This window comes from Silene latifolia, chromosome Y (assembly GCF_048544455.1).
Source record: "Silene latifolia isolate original U9 population chromosome Y, ASM4854445v1, whole genome shotgun sequence".
NCBI lineage: Eukaryota > Viridiplantae > Streptophyta > Magnoliopsida > Caryophyllales > Caryophyllaceae > Silene > Silene latifolia.
This window is the reverse complement of record NC_133538.1, coordinates 368,828,966-368,854,597: the sequence shown is the minus strand read 5'-3', so window position 1 is coordinate 368,854,597 and position 25,632 is coordinate 368,828,966. Positions and strand designations below refer to the sequence as shown.

Below are 25,632 nucleotides of genomic sequence, written 5' to 3'. Positions count from 1 at the left end.
GGTGACTACTCGACTGAGTAGAGCTTACTCGGCCGAGTAGTGTTGTTGTTGTTGTCTGTTTTGGTTTGCCGAGGAATACTCGGCCGAGTATAGTGAATACTCCACCGAGTAGAGGATACTCGGCCGAGTATACCCTTTACTCAACCGAGTATTCGGTCTGGCGAAGCGTATTTTGATGGTTTGATTAGGGAATGTTTGGGGTTATTTTTATATCCCGCGTCAGTATCCAAAACCTTATTTCAAACTTCATCATTCTACGTTTACCCTAATCACTCCCTAATCACTTCCTAATCATTCCCTAGCATCGTGATGTGTGCAATCTTCGTGGTTCTTGTGTATCATTCCTCATTCTACTGCTGGTAAGTTCTATTTCTATGTTGTTTGTGTTCTGTGGGGTTACTGTATACAAATGATACATGCATTTTATATAGTCTTTTTGGTCTATTTATGCACGTATTTCCATGCCATTATCGTAGTTTTATGCTACGAAATGCCCCGAATATGCTACTTTGGTTTATTTTGTCTTAATTGCAGGAATGGACCAGAAAGTAGTGAAATCAAGCCTTTTTCCATCCGATTTGCATGCATTTGGAGGAAGAGTAAATTTGGTGCAGAAATATAGCAATCTTGGGATGTGTGAAGCCATTTCGGGAGCTAAAAGGACAAGTCAAAGCTTCACTAACGAGATTTTGTAGCTGTTGAAGTCAAGATCCACTCGATCGAGTACTTAACTGGTCGATCGAGTGGTTTTAGGTCAAGTAATAAGTCGATCGAGTACTTTAGTTGGTCGATCGACCAGTTTCATATTAGTGTTTAGTCGATCGAGCACTTCTTTTGGTCGATCGAGCGGTTTGAGCCTGAGTTTGCTCGATCGAGTAGTTTAAATCCACTCGATCGAGTGGATTCGTCTACAGGCTTGGGCTTTCTAGTTTATTTACGTCATTAGGTTAAATAATTCCTATTTTCTTATAAATAGGAAGGGAGGACGACTTTTGTAAACTCTGTCCTTATCATCTGACACTGTCGGATGTTACCTTTGCTCTAATACATTGTTCCTGCTACTTTGTTCTTCCTTAATTCCGGATTATTTCAGCAATATTTCTCTCCCTTTTTCCTCTTTAATTTACTGTTGATTTCTCTTTCTCTCTTTATTTTTTATGTTCTTTATTTAATTATGTCTGGCTGATTCCTTAAATATGTTAGGACTAGGGAAACCGTGGTAGCAATATGTTAGGATCGACATGATTAGATTAGTTTTGCGACAAGAATTGTATTAAGCAATATAATTGTGATTAGGTTGAATGAATGCATGCAGGAGACCAATTAATTAGTTACCCCCGACCTGGATCGAAAGATTGGAAGGGAAGGCTTGCTTAATTACAATAGGTGATACCTAATTAGGACGGAAGCTAAGTTAGGGAGACCTTAGGGTGATTAGAGACCGAAAGGGTATAATCGTAGGTTTAGGGAATGAAAGGTGACGACCTCGCGCGTCTTGTCAATAATTTAATCGACTCAGTTGACCCAATAGTGTAGCTGCCACGGTAGACCGATTCCTAGCATATTTCTTTCTTTTATCTGATTTACCCCTGTATTTCTTCATTATTTCCTCTTGCCTTAATTCTATTAGTTTAGTCAAAACATTTCAAAACCCAACTTGTGACATTAGACAGACCGAATAGACAAGTAGATAGTAAACCGCCAACCTGTGGAGATCGACCCTACTTATCGCTAGCTTCTGTTAGTTATATTTAGGTATTTTATTTTTGGTACATAACGACCGTATCAACATATATGGAATTGGGAATATGGGGGATTGTGCAATGTGTAATTGTGTTATGTGATCATTGTATAGGAGAAGACTTCGTAGAGGAGCCTTTCTGATTGTTCGAGTTTCGTGCTACTGTTGATTGCTAAGGTAGGGTTCTCCCTACTCAGTTTACTGTTCATTGTAAAGACATACTTGTTGTGTTATTTGTTATCTGCTGATCATCGGAGTATGGGCGTTGTTGTGGCGGTGTTGATGTGAAGAGGTGGTGACAGTTGTGTTACTGTGTGGGTGTGATTGTGGTGGAGTCACTTGCGGGAGTGGCTTCACACCCTAGTTCGCCCTCCGTGGAACCCGCCACGGGAGGGGATGTGCACATTAAGGGACAGGGATTGTTAGTCGCTCGTTGATGATTTGGACTAGGTGGGATCACCTGCGGTCACCCATGGCGGCGAGGATTACTGTTGCGATGGGTAATCTAGCAGGGCTACACACTCCGGTGTGTAGTCGATTCTTGTGTGAGATCGGGAGACTGGGGTTGGAGGATGATCAGCTAGTTACCTTGTTGTTTGTCTTATACTGATTGAGTAATACTGACCCCGTTGTTGTTTGTGGAATCTGTGGTGATCCATTCGGGGATGGTGAGCAGAGTTGACAGGTTTTGCTTGGTGAGCTTGGGGCAGTCATGGGAGAGTTGTTATCACCAGTCGTAGCATCACTATCCGAGTCGTAGTTTTGGATTTCTTAGTTGTCAGACATTTGGTTTATTTTATTGTAACAGTTTGGGATTTGGTTGATGTAAACTTTTATACTTTATGGTACCTTAATAAATGTGCTCATTTAAGACGCTTTTGATATGTACTAACCTCGGGCAACCGAGATGGTAACACACTTTCATGGTAGGGTGGTCCTGGTAAGGCACCTTGGTATGAGGGGGTGTTATAAATTAAGCCCGTCTAAAATCCAAAACCTCTCGATCGAGTGATATAAAACCACTTGATCCAGGTCCTCAGGAGATAATCCTCTCGATCGAACCAAAATATATCTCGATCGAGGAAACCCACTAAACAGCATTTCGATCGAGCACAACAAACCACTCGATCGAACTCTTCAGCTTCCCAAACCACTCGATCGAAAAAATAAACCCATCGATCCAGTGTTCTTCCTCCAAGTCAGCTTCTAAATCGTCTTTGGCTGCTCCGTTGACCACCCTTTCACGCAAATCAAGGCATAATCTCGCTCTAACATTCCCGTCTCCTCAAAATGCTTGCAAAATAGGACGAAAAGAGTACGGTTTCCCCACTTTCAGGTTCATTTCTGCAATTCTGATAAAACAAACCAAAGTAGCCAATTCGGGGCATTTTACAATACATAACGGTATAAAAATGCATAGAAATACGTGCAAAATAAGACTGAAAAGGCTATATAAAATGCACGTATCAAATCTCCCCAAACCAAACCTTTACTCGTCCTCGAGTAAACTAAATGCAAACTAATGGAATGGAAATGAAAACTCAGAGCTAGCTATAACTTGTCTACTTTAACCAATTTAATACAACAGAAATCAACAGCTATAGCTACAGTAGTCAATACGCAAACGAATTATACGATGTCCATAAATAAAGCTGACCTATCGACCTTGCAAGACCAACAAAATCGGACTCTCACGTGGTCACTCTTCTCTCATGAAGCAAAGGGTGAATTATATATGTATAAGAGAGAAAGAGAAACAGTCACTGACCTAAACTGCGACCTACATAACATGCATGCAACAAAGATGATAGACGATTCAAGTACTATGCACACATTCCAACCAACAATGTCCGTCACAGCCGAGGGCTTACAAATAGTATAGGAATAGTGAGGTTCAGGTGAGAAAAGGCAAAACAAATTATGGAAATGTGGAGGTAAAAGCGCCAAGCTAGTTCCTAAACATGACCATATGAAACCATCCGAATCTCAACTAACTAAAAATAAAGCACAAGTGCCCTTCATTTGGCACACAGCTCACTAACCATATACACTATCTCCTCAAAAATATATGAATAAGAACAGAGGAGCGAGACGGTCACAAAATTCCCCTTTTTAAAACGGTCTCAATTAATCAAACAACACAAATCAATTTTTTTCAAACTTTTCTTTCTTTTTCTTCTTCTTTCTCACTTGAATTCCAACTTTTTTCATTTTTTTCTTTTTCTTTTTTTTCCTTTCATTCACGTTTTTCTTTTTTTTTTCCTTTTCATGTTTCTTCCTTTCTCATTCCTCTACCAGCTCCAACAATACACACAGGCCAAACTCGCAAATGGATCAACATACCATAAATGACACACTAAACTAGCTTGACTGGGCAGGCTTAGTTTGGATGTAGCTAATGGGTCAAAAAGGCTAAATTTGGCTTAAGTGGAGCTAAATGGGTAAAAAATGTAAGAAAGGGAAATTTGCAAGCACCTTCCTACATGTGACAGCGACCACAAACCCGAATGTATGCAATTGACTATGCAAGGAGTACTACTCTCAATTCCTATGTAAACCGGTCATGGATGTCACCAGTTATATGGCTCTAAAACTCAGAATTTATAGAGTGGGTTGCCAATTTATCAGGTCAAGTCAACACAGTCAGCTTAATTTGAACAAAAACTCGTAGATTATGCGTAAGACTGAGCTAATAACTGGCAATAAAAGTGCAAGGCTCAAGTAAAAATGACAAGTTACAGTGCAATATCATCACGAATTTCCGACTCAACCTATATGCAAAAGTAAACGTGAATATTTTTTATTTTTTTTAAATTTTCAAATTTTTTGGATTTTTTATGATTTTTGAAATAAATTAAAACAATGCAAGCAGAAAAATAGAAACGTGAATGCAAAACAAATGCAAATGCAGTCTCAAATAATGCATTACCCTCCCCAAACCAAAACGGACAATGCCCTCGTTGTCCTCCAGCATACACCAGTAGATATATACGGGGGAACGGGAAAAATACAACCAATAAATGTATGAGAAACAATAAATAAAAAGGAGACAAAAGAAATAAAAGGGCAAGAATATACATACAAAACACGAACTTCCCCAAACCAGCCTGAAAACTGGGGAAGTGATTAGACCAGTAGCTACTCGTCAGCCTCGTTCGTCATGTCCTCCCCCGTGTAGTCCGGGTCTCTCTCCTCCTCGCCTCCTCAGCCTGAGTACACGCCTCCGCCTCAGCTGTGGCCTACTCCTCGTCACTGGCTGGCTCTGGGTACCCCTCAGCTGGGTACCGGTAAAAAGACGGGTGTTGCCAACCCTCAGGAACTGGACGTCGTCGCCTCATGTGATACTCGTATAGATTGAACAAAGTAAGAGCTATGTCCCGCTCTATACGAGCCTGCCTACTAAGAAGCTCAAGCAACAAACTTTCACGGCGCCCTTGGTCAAGGACCGCGGATGCCTCGAAGGGTGGAGGAGGTACAAAATTAGCCGGGTAAACTTACTGTCTCTGGTCGGGTGCTGGAGTAGGAGTAGGAGTAGGGATCGGGGTAGGGGTAGGAATGGCCATGGAAGTCTGGCCACCCACAGAAGGTGTGGATCCCTCTCCGGTCTCAGGTCTCCTCCGCTTCCTAGAAGCGGACATAGTAGGAGGTGGTTGAAGTGGGAGGTGATACATGGGTAGAGGTAGAGGTAACCTGCCCCTAACAGTGGGCAGGGGAACGAGACGGGGTAGAGTGGTGCAAGGAAGGGTCTCAGACAAGGAACCAGAAATCTTCCAAGTCTAGTGGTCGGAAGTAAGCCAAAACAAGGACAGCATAGCAAGAATGTCGAGGTACCTATCAATGTCTAGGTAAGGTAAGTCACGAGGAAAGACGGGGAAGAGAGACCGGGGAAAAATGCCACCGCAGACGATGGTGCCCGTGGTCTTCTCCCCCACAGAGTGAAAGTACTGGGCGGTCAGGTAGGCAATGTTAAGGACGAAGGGTCCCTCACTGTCAATGTTCAGGTACCCGCCCAGAATAGAAAGCTCAATGTTGTTCACATTTTTTGGTTCTTTACGGCCAAAAATAGTACTACCCATCAGACACAGGAAGGATCGGGCAGGGGGAAGGTGGACTTGAGCGAGCTTGCGCTCCTCGTAAGTAGTCTGTACCAAGGTCCTCCACAACGTGCGGATGACCTTCCTAGAGGCAGCAGTAGGACCCATAAAAGAAAATCCTAACCTAGTACCAAACTCCTCTAAAGTCCAGGAAAAAGTCCGGTTAAATAACCGGAAAGACACGGAAGCACAAGTGGGGTCAGTGTCGTGAGCACCTGAAGAGAAGGTAAAGGAGCTGAAAAACTCAAGGGTCAGCTCCTTGAAGGTCAAGGCACTCATGGTGACTAGGCCAGACATCCCTGTACCCCGCAAAATCTCACAAACTGGCTCGTAAATACCAAGCCTATCAAGTGACTGACGGCACGAAAACTTGGTAGACAGAAAATCACAGCTAGCTAAAGCAAAGAATCGAGTGCGATGCATAGCATTAACAAAAATTACCGCGGGATAGCCGGGGTACGAGTCAAGTGAGTCGTCCACTCGGATGGTGACATGGCCAGCAGAGCGGCCAACAGTAGGTGTAGCTCGTGCGCGACCCCGACCTCTAGTACCTGAAGTAGAAACCAATACTCTGACAGAACGAGGTACTAGGGCCGCCCGATAGGCAGGTGTGACAGTTGGTGACCACGCAGCAGGGGTGGTCACCGTACTAGAGGTGCTAGTTGTGGCCGCAACAGTAAAGGCAGCCGAGACAGAAGTCGAGCTAGCAGCAGAACTAGCTAAAACAGAGGCTGAAACGGAAGTGGAAGTGGGAGCGAAGCTAGCAGCAGAACTAGCAACAGTAACAACAGTACCAGCAGTATAACAAGTAACACGGGGGTAACATCGGTACTAACAGTCGTGGTGACGGTGGTGGCAGCAGGGACCACCGTCTCAGCCATCAGAGGACGGAACTACAGTCGAACTAGACGAAGGCATTGAACTACTTTCCATCCTAATCAAGTAAGCAAGGGAAAACGATAATCAATTAACCAATAAAACAGAAAACTCCCAAAAACAGTCGAAATTTTCGACTTCAAGCATCAACCCTAAACCCTAATACTTCATTTTGTCATAATAAAGGAATTAAACAACAAGAAAATGAAGGTAAACTTACTTGATAAAGAGACCCACTAGAATAAGCACGAAAAACGACAAGAAAACGATCAAAAATGGCGGAATTTGAACGAAAACCGCAAAACCCTAATTCCCAAAATCAACCACAAAAAAGACGAAAATCAAGGGGAAAATATGGAATAAATGTCGAATTAATGGCAAGGAAAAAATTGTGGGTAATGGATTTGGTGTTTGGGCAATAAAAATGGAGGATTTTTGGGGTGTTTTATCGCAAAGGAGATGAACAAATGAATAAGAATTTAAAATAATGAAAAATAAGAAGTTTAAAGGTTACTTCCTGCGTATGATATGCAGTTTCACTCGATCGAGTGATTTTAAATAACTCGATCGAGAAGTCTAACCTCCATTTCGCTCGATCGAGTGAAAATCTACTCGATCGAGAACTTCCCATTTTAGCCATTTTGATCGAGTAACTGGAAACTACTCGATCGAACCCTTTCATGTGCATTCCTCTCGATCGAGTACGAAAATTACTCGATCGAGTTATTTTCTTCGTATAATTCATCCAAGTGCGTCATTATCTCCCCAAACCTGCATTAAAACACTCACAAACATATCCCGAACATACCAAATCACAAAAATAACAGTCTATAGTCTTTCTAACTAAGCTAAAAATAGTCTAAATTTTAACAGTCCTATAATACAATAATGAAATTCAACGGAAATTTAAAATTAATTTTTACAATTTGTTACACGGGGCATTCCCCGATCAATTCCCAAAACAATTTAGTAGCCCAACGGAGGGCTTCTGACTTGAGGATGTCCCTTCAGCATCCTTGACCGTCCTCTTCGTTATCCATGAGCATGAATTTGAACCTGTGGGGGGGGGGGAATAGTTAACGTTCACGTATCCACGAACTTTTCTCGTCCTTTATCTTTCCCTTCAGCTTTGACGTTAGGATCCCCTTTTTGATTGACTTTAATAGCACAACGACCTTTTGACAGCTCCTGCATCTATTCCATCTGTACCTGCAGTAAGGAAAATAGACGAACGTTCCTCCTTTTTGCTCTCAGAGGCGGAGGGGTCATAATTGCAGCACAAAATTCCACATTTTCAGCTGGAGTGTCAATATGGGAGTCAGTAGGGGAAAGGGCATTGTAAGGATGAGCTTGCATGGGATCCTTACGAGACTTAGATTGATGGAAAATCAATTCCTCATCTCCTACCCGAAACGTGAGTGTCTTACCTCCAACATCTATCACTGCGCGAGCAGTGAATAAAAATGGTCTCCCTAAAATAATAGGGGTATGAGTGTCCTCGGGTATGTCAAGCACTACGAAGTCAACGGGAATAAAGAATCTCCCGATTTTGACAGGTATGTCCTCTATTACTCCTAACGGCCGTGATATACTACGGTCGGCCATCTGTACGGTCATGTTTGTGCAATCAAATTTAGTCAAACCAAGTCTCTTAGCAAGAGACAAAGGTAAGACGCTCACGCTAGCGCCAAGATCGCATAGCGCGTTATCAACCAAATGGGTACCTATGTGACATGGAATCGAGAAACTACACGGGTCTGACTGTTTAGGTGGCAACTTATTTTGAACTAGGGCAGTCCCTACCTGAGTTAAAGCTACCATCTCATGATCATTGATGTGCCTCTTACGTGATAAAACTTCTTTCATAAAATTTAAATACGAGGGTATCTGTGTCAGCAACTCGGCGAATGGAACAGTAACCTGTAAACTTTTCAAGAGCTCGACAAATTTACCGAACTGTTGATTGGCTTTTGTGCTTTGTAATCGCCTCGGGAAGGGCACAGTAATAGGAATCTCGAGCCCTTTGTTTCTCTCTTCAAACGTCTCAGAAGGTTCAAGATCTTTTTCACACGATCGAGTCTTTTTGCCTCTCGATCGAGTCTTTCTGGGTGAAATTTCACTCGATCGAGTTCCTCAATAGCAACAGTATTCGATCGAGGAAAATTTCCACTCGATCGAACAGTTTCTTAAAATTTTTCACTCGAACGAGTGATTTGCACCTCTCGATCGATCCCATGATTATCCAGTTCACTCGATCGAGTAGAATTTCGCTTTAATCGAGTGATTTCAGCTTCTTTTCTACTCGATCGACCCACTGAAACTAGTCGATCGAGTATATTCTTCGTGGAAAGCATATTTTCAAGGACAACTGACTGTTCGTCCTCGATAATAGCGTCTTTCAGGTCTGAAATGTCCTCTAAAGTTGACAATTTTGATCCTTCATAAGAACGACCACTTCTCAAATTAATCAAGTTTACCGTCTCGTGTTGATTCTTCTCAGATTGGGACGGCAAATGACCCGGTTTCCTCGTGGACTGATTGGCGGCGAGTTGAGCAACTTTAGTTTCAAGTGACTTGATGGATGCTTCTTTCTGTTGGTCACTTAGTTGCCATTGCTTTGTCAACGACTGAAGCATTGTCTTTAACTCAGCTAGCTCACTTACCCTAGTAGAAGATGATGCTCCATGATTCGGTGGAGGAAAAGAAGGAGGCTTTTACAAGCCTTGTTGAGCCTTGTGAGGAGGGACATATGGTTGTTGCTGCTGCGGTGGAGGAGTGGGATTAAGAACATTTTGACTTGTCCACCTCAAATTAGGATGGACTGCCCCTTGATTGTTGTAATAAGAAACTCCTCCTTGCCTATATTGCTGAAAAGCAAGGACTTGTTCATTCTCAGTTAGACAGTCAATAGCAATTTGACCTTCATCGCTTCCACACCTCTCACAAATGACAGTTTCTTGTCTAGTCAACAGATGAACCGTCTATTGATCTCCAGCAGATTGCAGCTCTAATCTATCAAACTGAGCATTCATGGCTTCCAGCTGAGCCACGACTGTCTTATCAACCGAATGGACCGTTCGAATACCGTCCCGTGGGTTCCCATATTCAGCACAATGGGTCGCCATCTCCTCAATAATGCCCCATCCCTTATTATCATCAATATTCTTTTGAAATCTTCTGTTGGATGAGGCGTCCAGTATAGCTCTGTGGTCATCGTACAACCCATTATAGAACTGTTTGCACAAGAACCACTGATCAAAACCATGGTGAGGAAGAGACCTCACCAACTTCTTGAACCGACACTAAGCTTCATAGAAAGTCTCATCTGGTGCTTGCTTGAAACTAGTAATCTTACCCCTCAGCTGAGTAGTGCATTGTGGAGGAAAGTATCTTTTGTAGAAGGCAAGTGCGAGAGTCTCCCAGTTGGTGATACCAGCATCAGTCCGGTCAAGATCAGTCAGCCACTCACGGGCTGAGTCAGTTAGAGAAAAAGGAAAAAGCACTTCCTTTATCTTGTCTTGTGTTACTCCCTTTGTAGCGGGAATAGTAGAGCAATAGTCGTAAAGACTTCTATATGCTTTCGCGGATCTTCACCCGCCACACCTCGGTACAGATTTCTTTCCACCAGATTTATGTAATACGGACGGATATCGAGAGTGTTACCGTCCTCCGTTTGGAGGTTAATACCCTTAGGAATCGAGAATGCTTTAGGCTCCGAGTGACTTGTAATGTTAGGCATCTTTACTGGCTTGTTGACAGAAATGAGATTGTCTTCTTCAAAAGATTTGTCTTCTGCAAATAAAAAGTGTTGTAGCTCGGGCTCGAAGGTACTAAAGTCTTCCTTTTGACGTTCTCTTTGCAGACGGAGTCTATACCGAAATAGTCTTTCTGGCTCAGAATTAGCAGGAACTAACTCCGGCCTATTTGACATGGGCATACACAACACTGAAAGAGATAAATGAGAACTGGCTCAAGGAATAAAAATTCCCTGAGACGGATAAAAATAAACGAAAACAAAAACAGATAGGGCTATTACCTCCCCGACAACGGCCCCAAAATTTGACAGGCTAGTCGTGTACTTACCAAAAATAACCAACTGGCACTAACAAATATAGCTAGGGAAGTCGGGTCGATCTCCACGGGGAGGCAAGATATCTGTTAAGGTCCCTCTATTTGGTCACAAATGGGGGTTTGAATTTTGGTTTATAAACTAATAAAGGCTTAAAGGTAAGGAAAGAGCAATAAAAGATAGAAAATATAATAGAGATAATCAAATGAGAGAGAACATGTCAGGATTTCGGTTCACCATGGTAGTCCAGCGACTCAACTGCAAATAGCCTAGATAATCTACTGTGAGACGGATACAGGAAAGGTCCTTCTGGTCCACTTTCTATCCTAGATTTCCACTAACTTAACTTCCGTCCTCGTCAGGGTAGTCTACTGTTCACAGCAGGTCTATTTAGTCTAATATTTCGATCCAGGAGTAAATTTAACCAGATTAAAATAACTTAGAAACGTGCACTCAACTAAGTCGGTATTATAATTAAATTGCCAAGGGTACAGATTCTCACAAATAAATCATTTAGCTTATTCGCTACATCGTCACAATCCTACCATGGATTCCCTAATCCCAACATGAAAGGATTTAGCTACTCATATTACTAATATTGTCAATAATAATAATAATAATAATAGTGAATGAACTAATTGAAGGCATGGTAAGAAAACAATAATATTGCATAAACAAGATTAGGGCAGAAATTAATCAAGAGAAAAACAAGGAATTAAAGCAATAAATAACAAGATTAAGATTAAAAGGAGAAGAGAGATTACAATGTCAAACGATTCCGGCGTAAAGATCAAATCCACTAAGCAAAAGATTAAGGGAAGAAAGTTACAGTCGAAAGTTTAAGAGAAACATTAAGAGAGTTCATAGAGATGAATCAAGCGAAAGTAGCGTAAAACAGCGTACTTAATAACCTAATTATTCAATGCTTAAATAGAAAAACTATGTCCATCACGAAATAACATAACACGGGTTAATTAAGCCCGTCTAAAATCCAAAACCTCTCGATCGAGTGATATAAAACCACTCGATCGAGGTCTTCAGGAGATAATCCTCTCGATCGAACCAAAATATCTCTCGATCGAGGAAACCCACTAAACAACATTTCGATCGAGCACAGCAAACCACTCGATCGAACTCTTCAGCTTCCCAAACCACTCGATTCAACAAATAAACCCATCGATCGAGTGTTCTTCCTCCAAGTCAGCTTCTAAATCGTCTTTAACTGCTCCGTTGACCACCTTTTAACGCAAATCAAGGCATAATCTCGCTCTAACATTCCCGTCTCCTCAAAATGCGTGCAAAATAGGAAGAAAAGAGTACGGTTTCAACACTTTCAGGTTCATTTCTGCAATTCAGACAAAACAAACCAAAGTAGCCCACTCGGGGCATTTTGCAATACAAAACCGGTATAAAAGGCATAGAAATACGTGCAAAATAAGACTAAAAAGGCTATATAAAATGCACATATCAAATCGCACCTTGAAGGGCCCTTCACCTTCAAGGAGGATGTGCACATTAATGGTTTAGGTTACCGAGTTCGTGTTACGATGCGAACTCAGGTACTTCGTGTTGTGCTAGAGGTACCTCGGGCTGCGGTCAGGCAGGGGTTGGTGGCGATGTTGCGATGTTATCATCGTGGTCATGATGAGAAAACATTGGTTATGATATTGACAGGTGTGACATTATGATATTGATACGAGTTATGAGGCCCGAGTGTATTGTTGGTGGTCATAGTATGTTTACAGTCATAATTATACATATTGTGAAACTGACGTGTGTGTTATCTGTGTAATTGTCACCTATTTTCTGGGTGGCCTTTGTTGATCCATATGATATTAGCGATCATATGGGGAGCAGTTGTGTGCAGGTTGGTTATGACACCTTGCGAGAGACGAGACGAGCTACAGGCACTTGGAGTCAAGTCACGAAACATGTATTTTGTATAAATGTTTCTTAATTGTAATTTTGAATTCACTACCTCGGGAAACCGAGACGGTAACATCTCCCGAATATCTTGGCCGGGTAAGAAGGGGGTGTTACTCCTGCCTACTCTGAGTCAATATTAATACATCCGAAGACCCTTCCCTCGCAACGGACGGTTTTATATGGTTATGTTAAATGCTATTCTTCCATGTCTATACATTTACAATAATATAAACATGCTTTCCCCCTCGTATAGATTCTAAACTACCTCATAAAATTTCCCATTAAAATGCACAAAAGAATATCGTTTTATTTTCAAAAATAATTTTCCATTTTCTTTTTTCTCATAACCAAGTTCTACTTGGTAAAATAAATTTTGCTTCCTTGGGAAAAGTTTTTGTTCCAACACATAACAAATAAATTAATTTTTACGATTTTCTAAAATCGATTTTGTCCCTATTTATTAGCCGGGATTTGGCCACTCAACTTAATCATTAGATCTGGTGGGTCATAGGCCTGTTTGACCTTAGTTAGCTAAACTTGACCGTTTTGACCAAGGGTCGGTTTTAAATAAATAATAATCAATACGGTTTTTATTTTATTAATTAATAATTATAGCTAGACTTAGAACTTTTGGACGCCACTTAAGGTGTAAACTAAATATATTATTTAAAGTCCTAGAACATAATGTGTGCATATTTTAGTAAGTATTTTACTGTTTTCATTTTTAACTTCGTTTAAGATGGTTTTATTTACTATTTTGAGAAATAATCCCCAAATGACCACCAAATTTTACCAACTTTTCATGAAACTTTTTGTGCGATTTTCTTACTGTTTAATGAATCCCCAAAACAGGTTTCATCCTAAACTAAATTTTCTAAGTCGGTTTTCAATTTTCTGGTTCGTTTTTCAATAATAAATACATTGTGAAAGTTCTACAATTCTAATAAATCTAATTTTTAAAATAAAGGCTTATAATATTAATTTTAAATAGTGTGTAAAATTTCATAATTAGTCGTACTTTAAAACTCCAGAAATTAAATTTTTAGTGAATCGTTTATGTCCCGAAAATCGATTTTAGTGTTTTAATATTGGCTTAGACCACAACTTTACCAAAATTCCAACCCATAATCAATTTTCCAGTATACCAATATCATATTTATAATCTCAAATTTTAGACTTATAATTATTTTGACATGCATGCAAGGATTTATAACTAATACTCTAAATAAACTGCATTTAGTGTATAATTAACTATTTTTAAGTACTAGTCTTATAATTCATAACCATATACCAAAAAATAAAGATCTTTAAATTCAAACTAACATGCATCATAATATTCACATTCTTATCCCAAAAATCTTGCTAGAAATAATTTTTCTTTATAATAAAGTCAAATATTAACCCAACATATCACGCATGCAATAATTTCAAACAATACAATGAAAATCTTATTTTTACAAATAAAATATTCAAGGGTTACTCATCATTCAGTTATATTAGCTAACGAAAATCTCCATATTCCCATTCTTGAGTGTCCAAAACGATGTCACCGCCTTGTCCTTTCACTTCCACTCTTTCGCCCAAAGGATCAAAATGAAGGAAATATAGATTTTACACCTTTAGAAATGTATTTAAGATTTCCTTAATGAAATTAGTTTTAAAGTGGTAAAATATATTTATTTGTGAGTAGTAAAATTTATAATCAAATTCAAAGTAATAAGATTTAAACTTAGTTTAAGAGGAAAAGATGAATAAAAATTACCTTTATCTTATATATATATATATATATATATATATATATATATATATATATATATATATATATATATATATATATATATATATATATATATATATATATATATATATATATATATATATATATATATATATATATATATATATATATATATATATATATAATATAGGTTGAAACGTTGTGGATGCGCCACGTGTCAACCCAGTCTTAAATACACGTATTAATTACAGCTGAAATTAAATACAATCATAATAAATGCTGTATAAATCTCAGCAAAATATTAATTATAGTTTAATAAATTTTATTATAAAATTATACTAAATAATTAGGGTGATTTCATTCTAAATTTACTAAAAATTTATTTTGATAAAAATTCTAAAATATAAATAATTACGTTCATTGTGAAAAATTCTTTCAATTGAGTATAATTTTTATTATATTTATTGAAATATTTATTTTGATATGTAGAGATGATTAAGGTGAGTGTCTCACAATGTTTTACATTTACGTAAAAAAATATTTTGAGAAAGTTATAAAAACTTAGACTATTAAATCCATTAAGAAAAATATATTTGGAAGAGTCATTGTATCTATATTAAAAACACAACTTTAAAAAAACTACTAAGAGATAAGTTTTTATAGTCTGCGAATGAAAAAATTTATATTGGACAAATTGAATACATATGAGATTTTGATAGGTTTCAATAGTGTGATAACGAGTATGTGTACGAGTGTGTATGTACATAGTGATCGCGAGTGCATTTGAATAATCAAAACAAAAGTAATGATTATTAAGTAATATAGTATTACAAACGACATGAAAAAGTAGAAAACAAGTTACATTTTTTTAAATATCTTTAATTAAATATGTATAAGTCAAATATAAAATATTGATTATGACTAACAAAATACTCCGTATTACTTTTAGTTAAATATTTTATATGTTATCTTTTAAATATTTTGAAGCTAAACATCAAAAGATAATATTTGAGAAACTTTAATCTATTATATTTACAGGTAATAAACTCTTAAACATCATTATATATAATTATTTAAAAAAACAAAAGGTGCAAATTTCTCATAGATATGTTTGACACATATCACATACAAGACACACTCAAAACATTTGAATAAGTTGAGGTTGAACTCTATATGTTTAATAGATAAATGTCACATGTTATACATACAAAATTAAAAATTACATAAAATTATGTTCACATCATTTTGAATAAATATTAATTGATTTGAGACATAAAGTATCGTGAAATGATAATTTGAGAAATTGTTGTTGATTGTTGTATTATTCGAATAAATTTTATTTGGATTAATATGATATTTCACCAGTCACAAATTTATTTACAAAACATTGATCATGCATAATTAATTATCACTTATTAGTTTTAATTAAAACTCTTATGTATTTTATTTTAAAACATTGAAGTTAAACCTAAAAATATTAAATTTGAGAAAAAATTATTTATAAGAGAAAATATTGAAGGTATGAATTAAATATATTTTTTTCAATTATAATCATAAAATATTAAAACAGGCCGCGCGAAGCGCGGGATACTACCTAGTTAATATGTATAAATGAGTTTGTTGAAGTTAAATGTGTAATTACTTCATCTATTAATGGACATTGAAGAGCATTTTTTTTTGTATGGGGGTGATTTTCACGGAAAAGAGAAGAAGAATGGAGATTTTTTTGATAAAATTGTGTGTAAGTGGAGTAATGATGGAGATTATAAATTCATGTGTATTAATTGGCTACCCTCTTTTTCTTTTTCTTTTATTACAAATAGACATGCAAAAAGACAGTTCTCAAGATGAAGTGAGATGGTCCAACTTTTGGGTCAGTTTTAAAAATCTTTGTCGGGTTTATTTTTGACTTGGTTTTTACTAAACGTGTTTGGGTATAAGGGTTTTGAGACGGAACAAATATGAGACAAAGAATTTTAAATAGTATGAAATTTAAGACGAAAAACCAAATAAATTTTTATTTTAAAAGTTTTGGGGTGGTGAAATTTACGATTAATGGTCCTACTTAATAACAGTACTCTAAGTTCGGGTTTCGGGTTTTATATAAACAGTTTCACATACGTTATTATAATCACATTACCAATCTAATACTACTATTACAAATAATAATAATAATAATAATAATAATAATAATAATAATAATAATAATAATAATAAGGACACTGTTATATTACATAAATTAAACCAGATTAGTAAACGATGTTAAAACATATTATACATCAATATCTATCTATATTATTAAAGGAAGCTTTTTTCGAGTGACGTTAGAGACTCCAACCTTTTGAAACTACCTAAAATAAATATAAGTAAAAAATATATTTGAAGATAATACTAATCTAATAAAATTCTATCATAATTTAACTACCTAAAATAATTATAAATAAAAATATATTTGAAGATAATACTAATCTAATAAAATTCTATCATAATTATTTTAAACGTAATTGATTAGAATTAAAAGTATTGAAAGTACTTAAAATAATTATAAATAAAATTATATTTGGAGATAATACTGATCTAACAAACTTCTATCATACATTCTATAGATGTAATTGATTATAAGTTCTAATTTACATAAAGACTATCAATTTCGTTATGTATTGGAGACTTACTCCCACTTTTTACATATACTAGTTGGTTGCACGGCACGCATCGCGCGCCGTCTCCCAAGTTATTTTAATCGTTTACGTTTCAAATGCATAGAGCGAATCTTGATTTGGTTTGGTTTTCTATACATTTTGATTGACGATCACAATGAAATTCTTGTCGTTATAATTCTTTGGAAATTTGAATCGATTGCAAACAAGATCACATTTGTAAATATTTCGTATCTAACTTTGTTGGGAGAATAAATATACGATATGGTTCGGTTGTCTGTACATGTTGAGTATCGATCACAATGAAACTCTTGTTGTTATATATTATTTTGTTGGTTGAATCGATTGCAAACAAAATTATAACAATTCGTAAATAATTTTTATTTAACTTTGTTGAGCATGAATATCCGAATATAACTACACTTTTTGCTTAGATGGTTAACTGTTAAAGAAAACAATTACATGGAATACATAAGATATTAGTATTATATTATACTTTGCGAAGCAACATAAACATCACACCTCCTCCTCCCCTTCCTCCTAATACTAATCGCTCTTCTCCCCTTAGCCATCCTTACTCCTCTTCTTCATTCTCCCTTTCCCCAACCTTCCTCACCCCTCTACTTCGTCCTCCTCTTTATCTCCCTATTTTCTCTTCAACGTCATCGCATCCTAAACCACCTTCTATTCGTCAATCTCGTAGTCCTCCTTTCTTTTTCCCTTTCTCCTTCTGTATACCTTCTATGTTTTCCTATCCTCCTCTTATGTATTCTTTATTTCTCCTTCTCCACTTTCTCTCATATTACTTCTCCCATTTTTCCAAAGACTTCTCCTCCTCCATATCTTTCACTTTTTCCTCCTCCCTCTTTTCCTTTTCTCTTATCGTCCGCATCCTTTCATTTTCTCCTCTCTACCTCCTCTTCTTTACCCTTACTCTCTTTCTCGACCTTCATCCATTTCCCCTACACCCTCCCTTTTACCTTCCATTTTCCCCCCTTCTCCATTTGCTCGCATATTATTACTCCAATTTTTCCTCGTACTACTCCTCCCCCTCCCTTCCTCTTATCGTTCTCATTCTTCCATTTCCCTCTCCTTGCCTCCTATTACTTCTCTTTGTTCTCTTCATCGACCTCCATCCATTTCCCTTTTTCCCCATTTGTATTCTCTGACTTCCCTTCTCCTTCTAATATTTGTCCTACTCCCCTTTTCCGCATTTTTTTCATCCTTTATCAAATGAGTCTAATATCAATATGTTTAAATTAAAAAAGTATATGACTTTGTAAAAAGAAAAAAACAAGATTAAAAAAAAAAGATATCTAAGAATATCATTAATTTATATTCAAAAAACCGTAAAAAAAAAAATTAAAGAAGATTCGACTTTCTAACAATAACGGTAAAAATAACAAATTATAAAACCCAAAAATTTATATAACTGCAAGTAATGATAATGAAGTCAAACTAATATAAGTGTGAAATAGTAAAATGTAGATATGGATAGTGTGAGGTATAATAAAGTATGAGAGAGAAGGAAAGTGGAGTGAAAATTGGTGAGAATTAACTAATGCGCATGCGGATGCTCTAATGCTGAGAAAACGTGAGTTGCGAAATTTGGTGATACTATAATACTGAGAAAATGTCAGTTGCGAAATTTGGTACTTGTTTTGTTTATGTAATGGGCAACAAACATTAACATGTGATGATGAAATAAGAAAAGGGAAACAAATGGCCAAGACTAAGTTGAGGAATTAAGGCCCAAATTTTAATAGGAAAAAAGCCAATTGAAAATGTAACTTGCTAAACAATAAGCCCAAACAACACCTACATACATCCCCCTAAACAAAACAAAAAAAAACGAAAAAAAAACCAAACACTATTCATACTATTCACTTTGTGAATAGTAGAAGGTCTTAGAGACTTTTTTTTCAGTGAGGATCCTCTGTCTCACTTTTGTGTCCCATTTCGTGTCCCACTCCATACACATTTTAACACATCAACACACCACCATATTTATTGTGTATTTTTTATTTGCACCAAGTGATGTGTCAAGATGTGTTTGGAGTGGGACACGAAATGGGACACAAAAGTGGGACAGAGGATCATCACTGCTTTTAATAAGGTGTTGATAAATAGGAGATATTGGTACCCCTAAGACGAACTTCTTTTTACGTATTTCCCATCACCATAGTATATTACTTCGTAGTTTTTTACGCATAAAACATATTCTTATATTTATTTGATAATACTCTTTAATCCGTTTACTGATTAATCTTTGTCTTTATCGCAGGAAATATATATGAAGACTAAAGTACCGTATTCAATTTTTGGAGTTTTGACAGTTGAGGACTCGGAAAGGACCAACATTGAATTTTTTAACCATAAGGATAATTAGTTTCGTAACGGCTATGTGGGTGTACATAGGTGTTGAACTGTTGATTATTTAATTTGTTTATTTTTCTATCCCACATGTTTAACATGATTATTTAGAAATGTCAATGAGTTTTACGGTAAATTATGGAGTACTACGAAAGTCAAATGAATATATATTGCAAAGTGATTGTTCGCCCATTCACCATACAAATTTTAGAAATTGGATAAAAAAAAGTGGAATGGGGAGAGTGGCTAATACAAATATGATGTTTTGCGGGAAATGTGTGACTAAAAATTTGAGTCCGTACGATTGTTATATCTGTCAAAGAATAAGAGGATTTCATTTATACCGTATTTTGCATATGCATATCTGTATAAATTCATCTGCTCCGATATTGACCCGTTGCCATTGGCCACTCCACTTAACCAAATATTACTTTCTACCCAAACAACCCCTGAAAACACAACATGCATTTGGTGTCAGCTTTTAAAGCTAAGGGCTCACGGTGTGTTATCATAAATCGGAGGTTCTATATGTGGTGCCTATAAAGAGTCTTGACTCTTGAGTAATGTTCTTAGATTTTCGCCCCGTCTATGGAATACTTTGGTCTAGTCGGGAAGTAATGTAAGGTAAGTCTGGTAAATTGATAATGCTGAATTTTGATGGTAACGATTGAGTTATTGTTGCTCAAATTAGTATTTAACATTATCCAGTTCAATTTCAAGATACAAAAGTCCCGGTTTAGATTATAATTATCAAGATGTATATATGTTAAGTTATAGGTTGTTTGGTTATGAAATTTTTGAACACTCAAAGCATGAGTATTTATAAACACTCCAACACTACACTGAAGCAATTCGCAAGAAGCAGAGCATCTAATGTTTTCCATTCTTAAATTATATAATGTTATAAGTTTTTCCTATAATAAAATTGGACTTTGATAAACGCAATTCGCAAGACGATTCCATTAATACAACAAAGACCCAATTTCTATTGATTTTTGTAATTTAAAAAATAAATATACGAATAATAATAAAAAAAATCAGTTAAAAAGAAAATCAAACTCAATTGTCTTATTACTCATATGTTGATTTACTCCCTCTGTTTTTGTTCCGGGTGTAATTCCAGAGCAGTTATTTGTTACCACCCGTGCTTGTAGAATGACGTCTTTGATTGAATCCTCCTCGCGGTCTCCTGAAACGATGAACAAACTGAGGGCTCGGCTTTGGACCGAGCGAACTCACTCCGACGCTCCAGTCAGTAAACTTAAAGGGATAAGTTGTTGTTACTTGGCGAAGTATATATTGTAGAGAGATAAGGAAGATATTACCAGATGAATAGTGATTCTTAGGTTAAATTGTGGATCCCCTCCTCAATGAGAGTTGAGGAGTATTTATAGACTTTCACCTTTAGTCACGTAGTGGCCAAGTGGCCAAGTGGCTAGCAGGTGGAAAGACTGATCTACCCTCGGCCGAGGGACCCATGGCAGGCCGGCGGGCCCTGTTTATAGAGAGAAGAAGAAGAGGATTATTTTTCTCTCTAGAATTCTAATTTTGGATGATGTGTTTGAATGAATGAATCCCTCAATAATAATATTGAGTATATGGCAAAAAGGAGAGGAAAAACAATTGTTTTTCCTCCTCTAAAAACCGGGTGGAGTAGGGGGGTGGAGGGAGCCAATACATGCAAGAATTGTCTTTACAATGAGCATTAGGGTTGCATGGCTAGGAATGTAGGTAATCATTGTGTTTTCCATTATCTTAATCAAACACAATATTAGCTTAATCACCCCCTTAATTTCGGTACACTTGATAATATGGGATCCATATTATTTTTGTCAATTTGTCAATATGTAACATGTCACATGTAGCATAAATTTGTTGTGTATTTTTAACATATTAAAAATCAACGTACTATTAAAATACGTCACATACAAAATTGACTTAGTAATTTCATAATTACTTGTACCAAAATATTTTTCCATTTATAAATCAAAACTGATTGTATTTATAATAATTCATTCAATTTTCGATTGTTTCTTTAAACAATAATTTCATCCGAGTAATGATACAATTCAATTACTCAGACCGTATCTCATTTAATCACATTTCAATATGATACGTAAATTTTACTTCCAAAATCGTCCGTCAATTTTCAAATAATTTAATTAACTCGTAACGTTATACGATTAATTAAATAATCAATTAAGAGTGTTGCCCTATAGGTATGACCTAGGGGGTCAACTAATCACCACCGTCGCACGACAGTAATGTCAAACTCTAGTCAGCCAATCATTACCGATATATGTTGACCAGTTGATAGTAACAATATTACTTCCCAATTGTATTCTTTATAATGAGATTTAAACATGTGATCATCATGATCAACAGTCGTGATCGCATTATTGTCGGAGGACACATATTCCAACAGCAATATCAACCTGTGTACACAACAATATCATAACATTCTAAAAACAATATCAACGTAAGATTTAAAAATCCATATCCATAGTGATATTTTTTAGTAAACTGTGTGATATTGTTTAGCAAACTGTGTGATATTAAGAAGCAATATCACAGCAATTATGACACAATATCACACCAAACGTGAAATAATATCACACTTTAGCAAGAGTTATATCAGATCCAAAATAATGAAGACTACTTTACCATTATAAAAAGTTACCATTAAATTCCTTCTTGTACTAACATTACATACCATTTAGTTTAATTACAACTTTGTTCTAACAAATATAGTAGTCCTAATTCCTTCCTCTACCTCTACCGCGGTTCTTAGGATTTGCAACGGTCATAACCCTACCACGTTTGTATGTTATTGCGGGCTCTTTCCTACCATCTTCACCATCTTTTCCGGAATCAGCTCCTCTGTAAAGCAAATCCATAATAACAGTCAGTTATTATTTCTGGACACCTTTTTTTTTGTACTAATTACTTTCTATCTTTTTGTATAGAAAATTGTAAATGCTTTGGTTTTTACCTTTTCCTAGGAGATTGCCTAAGAATTGTCAATTCTGTGTTAATAATCGGTTTCTTAGTACAATCCTTCTTTGCTGTTTCCGGAACATCTTCTTTATTTGCCTCTTCCACAACAACATCAACGTTCTCTTTTGTCTGAACTTCTGCCATCGGTACTTCTTCTTTCTGGTTCACTTTCACCTTTTCGTTGTTCTTCCTCTTTTGCTTCAATGTCTTCCAGAGTTCCTCCTTCCCATCTGAAAATTCTTTTACTTTTTCGATCAAAGGTGTCCTGTTTTCATTTATGTCAGCTAAAAGCAATGCTGCTGCCAGTAGTATCGCATATACACTTTTTGGTTCAAGTCGGCTTCAAACATTTCACCCTCATATCGAATCATGTGCATCATTAAGAAGTTTCCAAACTCAGTATTGTTCATCTCTGTCTTTTGCCAAGGGAAGTTGATGTTGACAACATCAAACGTTATTATATCATCTGCTCTTTCCACATTCTTCTTTGCTAAGTAGTCACTCATGTGCTCCGCCTACAATATTAAGCTTAACCATTAGTGATAATTTTACAAACATTGAAATCCATTATTTCAATGTTGATAGAAAAAAATAATTTAAAGAACTATCAATTAATCATACCACCAAATCTGCAACTTTGTGTATTTGTGTTTGCTCCTAGTCGGTGTACCCTGTGTTGTCCAGCACTTCCACTGTTTCGCTTTTGAAATTTATACAAATACAGAAATAATGTTCTTTCCATACCATTAGAATAAAAACCAGATCTGCTTTCAGGTTACAGGGAACTGTGTTTCTTCTAATGAATTCGTCCCATTCTTCGAACATCTTTTCTTTAATCAATTCCCTGTCTCCAGTTCCTTCGGTTTTTATTTCCTGTTTTGTATATATATGTTAAAAGTACTATATTTGTTTTAAAGAGTTATTACATTTAATCAAACTAAATGGACAACTTACCATGTGTCGAAACCCAAAAAACATTAAACTTGTTTCATATTTTTCTGTGTGCTCAGTCTGGTTCAGAATTAGGGACCAACATTCAATCACATTGCTACTGACGTGCACATTTGGAAGCAACGACAATATATCGTTTCTGACAAGATATTGATAATTACTGAATTTGGCAACCACCTCACTGCTCCAAACATTAACACAAACCAAATTAAAATAGTGCAAACAATATCACACTTCTCTAAAAACAATATCACACCCTTTTAGAAACAGTATCACAAAAAATAGCAGTTCTGATATATTCATAGATTTTTAAAAAAACATACTCTAATGGAAAACTGTGGTCGTTCAATAAGCAGTAGTCAAGCACTTATTTGCTCATGGTCAACATCTTTGCACACAGTGATTTGTTAGCTTTCATAAACCTTAAGACGACCTCCACCTTAGAATTTGCCACACCACAGTTGTACGTGCTCCCAAGGCCATCTGATTTCCCCCTCCTACTGCTTCCCACCACACTGGCAGAACCATCTTCTACCACAACTACAAAAATATATATTTTTGTTATTTGAATACATAATGAGTATATATAATGAAAATAAGTCAGTGTTGAAGAAAATAACCTGTTTTGTTTTTATACAGGAGTGTGAACATTCTTTTTCCCACCTTTCCCTCTTTTTTTTTTTTTGCTTGCTGCTTTCCTTTTTGCTAGTAATTTAGGTAACAGTGTCCCTTTGATTGCATTATGGTTTGTAACCTTCCTCAGGACCTCACTCCTACATTTATTTAAATCACTCAACACAAGGGTTGCTGCAATCCCCCCTATACAACTGCCTCTTGTTTTCATTATTCAGTTCACTTTTAAATTCCTCACCCACAAAAAACATCATGTGAAACATCATGAATAATCCACAATCCAGGTTCAACTCTTTTGTTTGCCAATCAAAGGCCACATTTGTCAGCACGTACTCCTGTACTTTCGCCCCACTTTCATAGCCTTTAGTGTTGAGGTAGTGCCCGTAAACAGCCCCCTGTTTATGTTTATAATAAATAACTATCAAATTTCAATCTTAGCTAACAAAAGCATTATATCCTTAGTTCTTATTTTTAAATATAGTACTTACAGTTAAATGAGCCAGGTGTACATGTTCTTCGTCCTCGAAATCATCATATTCTCGGTTGTCCAAGTAGAACATTTTTTCCCTCTTAGAGTCAATACAGACGTAAATGTAGTGGTCTTGATATAGCAAAGGTATGAACTGTAACACCCCCATACTCCAAGTGCCTTACCAGGACCACCCAGGTATAAGGATGTTACCATCTCGGTTACCCGAGGCAATGATAATCATAAGACAATAAAGAAACATATTTAAATAGTAACTATAATTTAAGTGATTACATATCTCAAACCAAAACTGTCAAAGGAATTACAAAGTACTCAATCCGTCTACTGATAAAACTATCAAGCTACTAGACATCGTCTGACACAGCGGAAGACTTCTAACTGCAACGTGATGACTCATCCCAGCTATCTCGTACGCATCATATCATACCTGCTCAATAACTGCTCACCACCCCGAATGGATCACCACGATTTTTAAAACATTTAAACGGGTCGATTACTATTTACACAAGTTATATATCAACAAGACAACAACCAACACACTCAAGCAATCATACACAATCGGCACTCCACTCCATCTCCGTCACCGACGTCCTTTGGACAGCCCCGCCAGTGGGGGACCGCAGCCGTTCCCACCTAAGCCCCGCTCATCATACCGAGCGATAACCCTGTCTCATTAATGTGCACATCCCCTTCCGTGGCGGGTTCCACGAAGGGCGAAACCAGGGCGTGAAGCCACTCCCGCAAGTGACTCCACTCAGCCGAGAACGCATCTCGAGAACCACAGACAAACAATCACAATCACAACATCAACAACCGTCTGAATCAACCAATTACACTAATCACAGCACAATCACCACACATTATGTAAGTAATCTTTGAGTAGGGAAACCCTACCGGAACAAAGAACACAATCGGGACGGTCTCAACAATTTGTATCAAAATTCCTCTCCTACGAATCCTCCTCCTAACATATAATCATGCAATTGCTACCAATCAAGAAACATAACAAAAACCCCCAATCCCAAAATTAGGGTTTAACGAAACTTAACGAAATACTATAAAATTGGTATGTAGATCTTACCCTCGA

The 25,632-nt window shown here is 36.8% G+C and overlaps 1 non-coding gene across 1 annotated transcript; it reads left to right on the top strand.

Annotated features, from left to right (window-relative positions):
- The first annotated feature begins 9,969 nt into the window (after positions 1-9,969).
- LOC141636505 (small nucleolar RNA R71) lies at positions 9,970-10,075 on the top strand. The gene has a single exon (XR_012541111.1). It is a non-coding gene; the product is annotated as a small nucleolar RNA R71 (small nucleolar RNA).
- Positions 10,076-25,632: the final 15,557 nt, after the last annotated feature.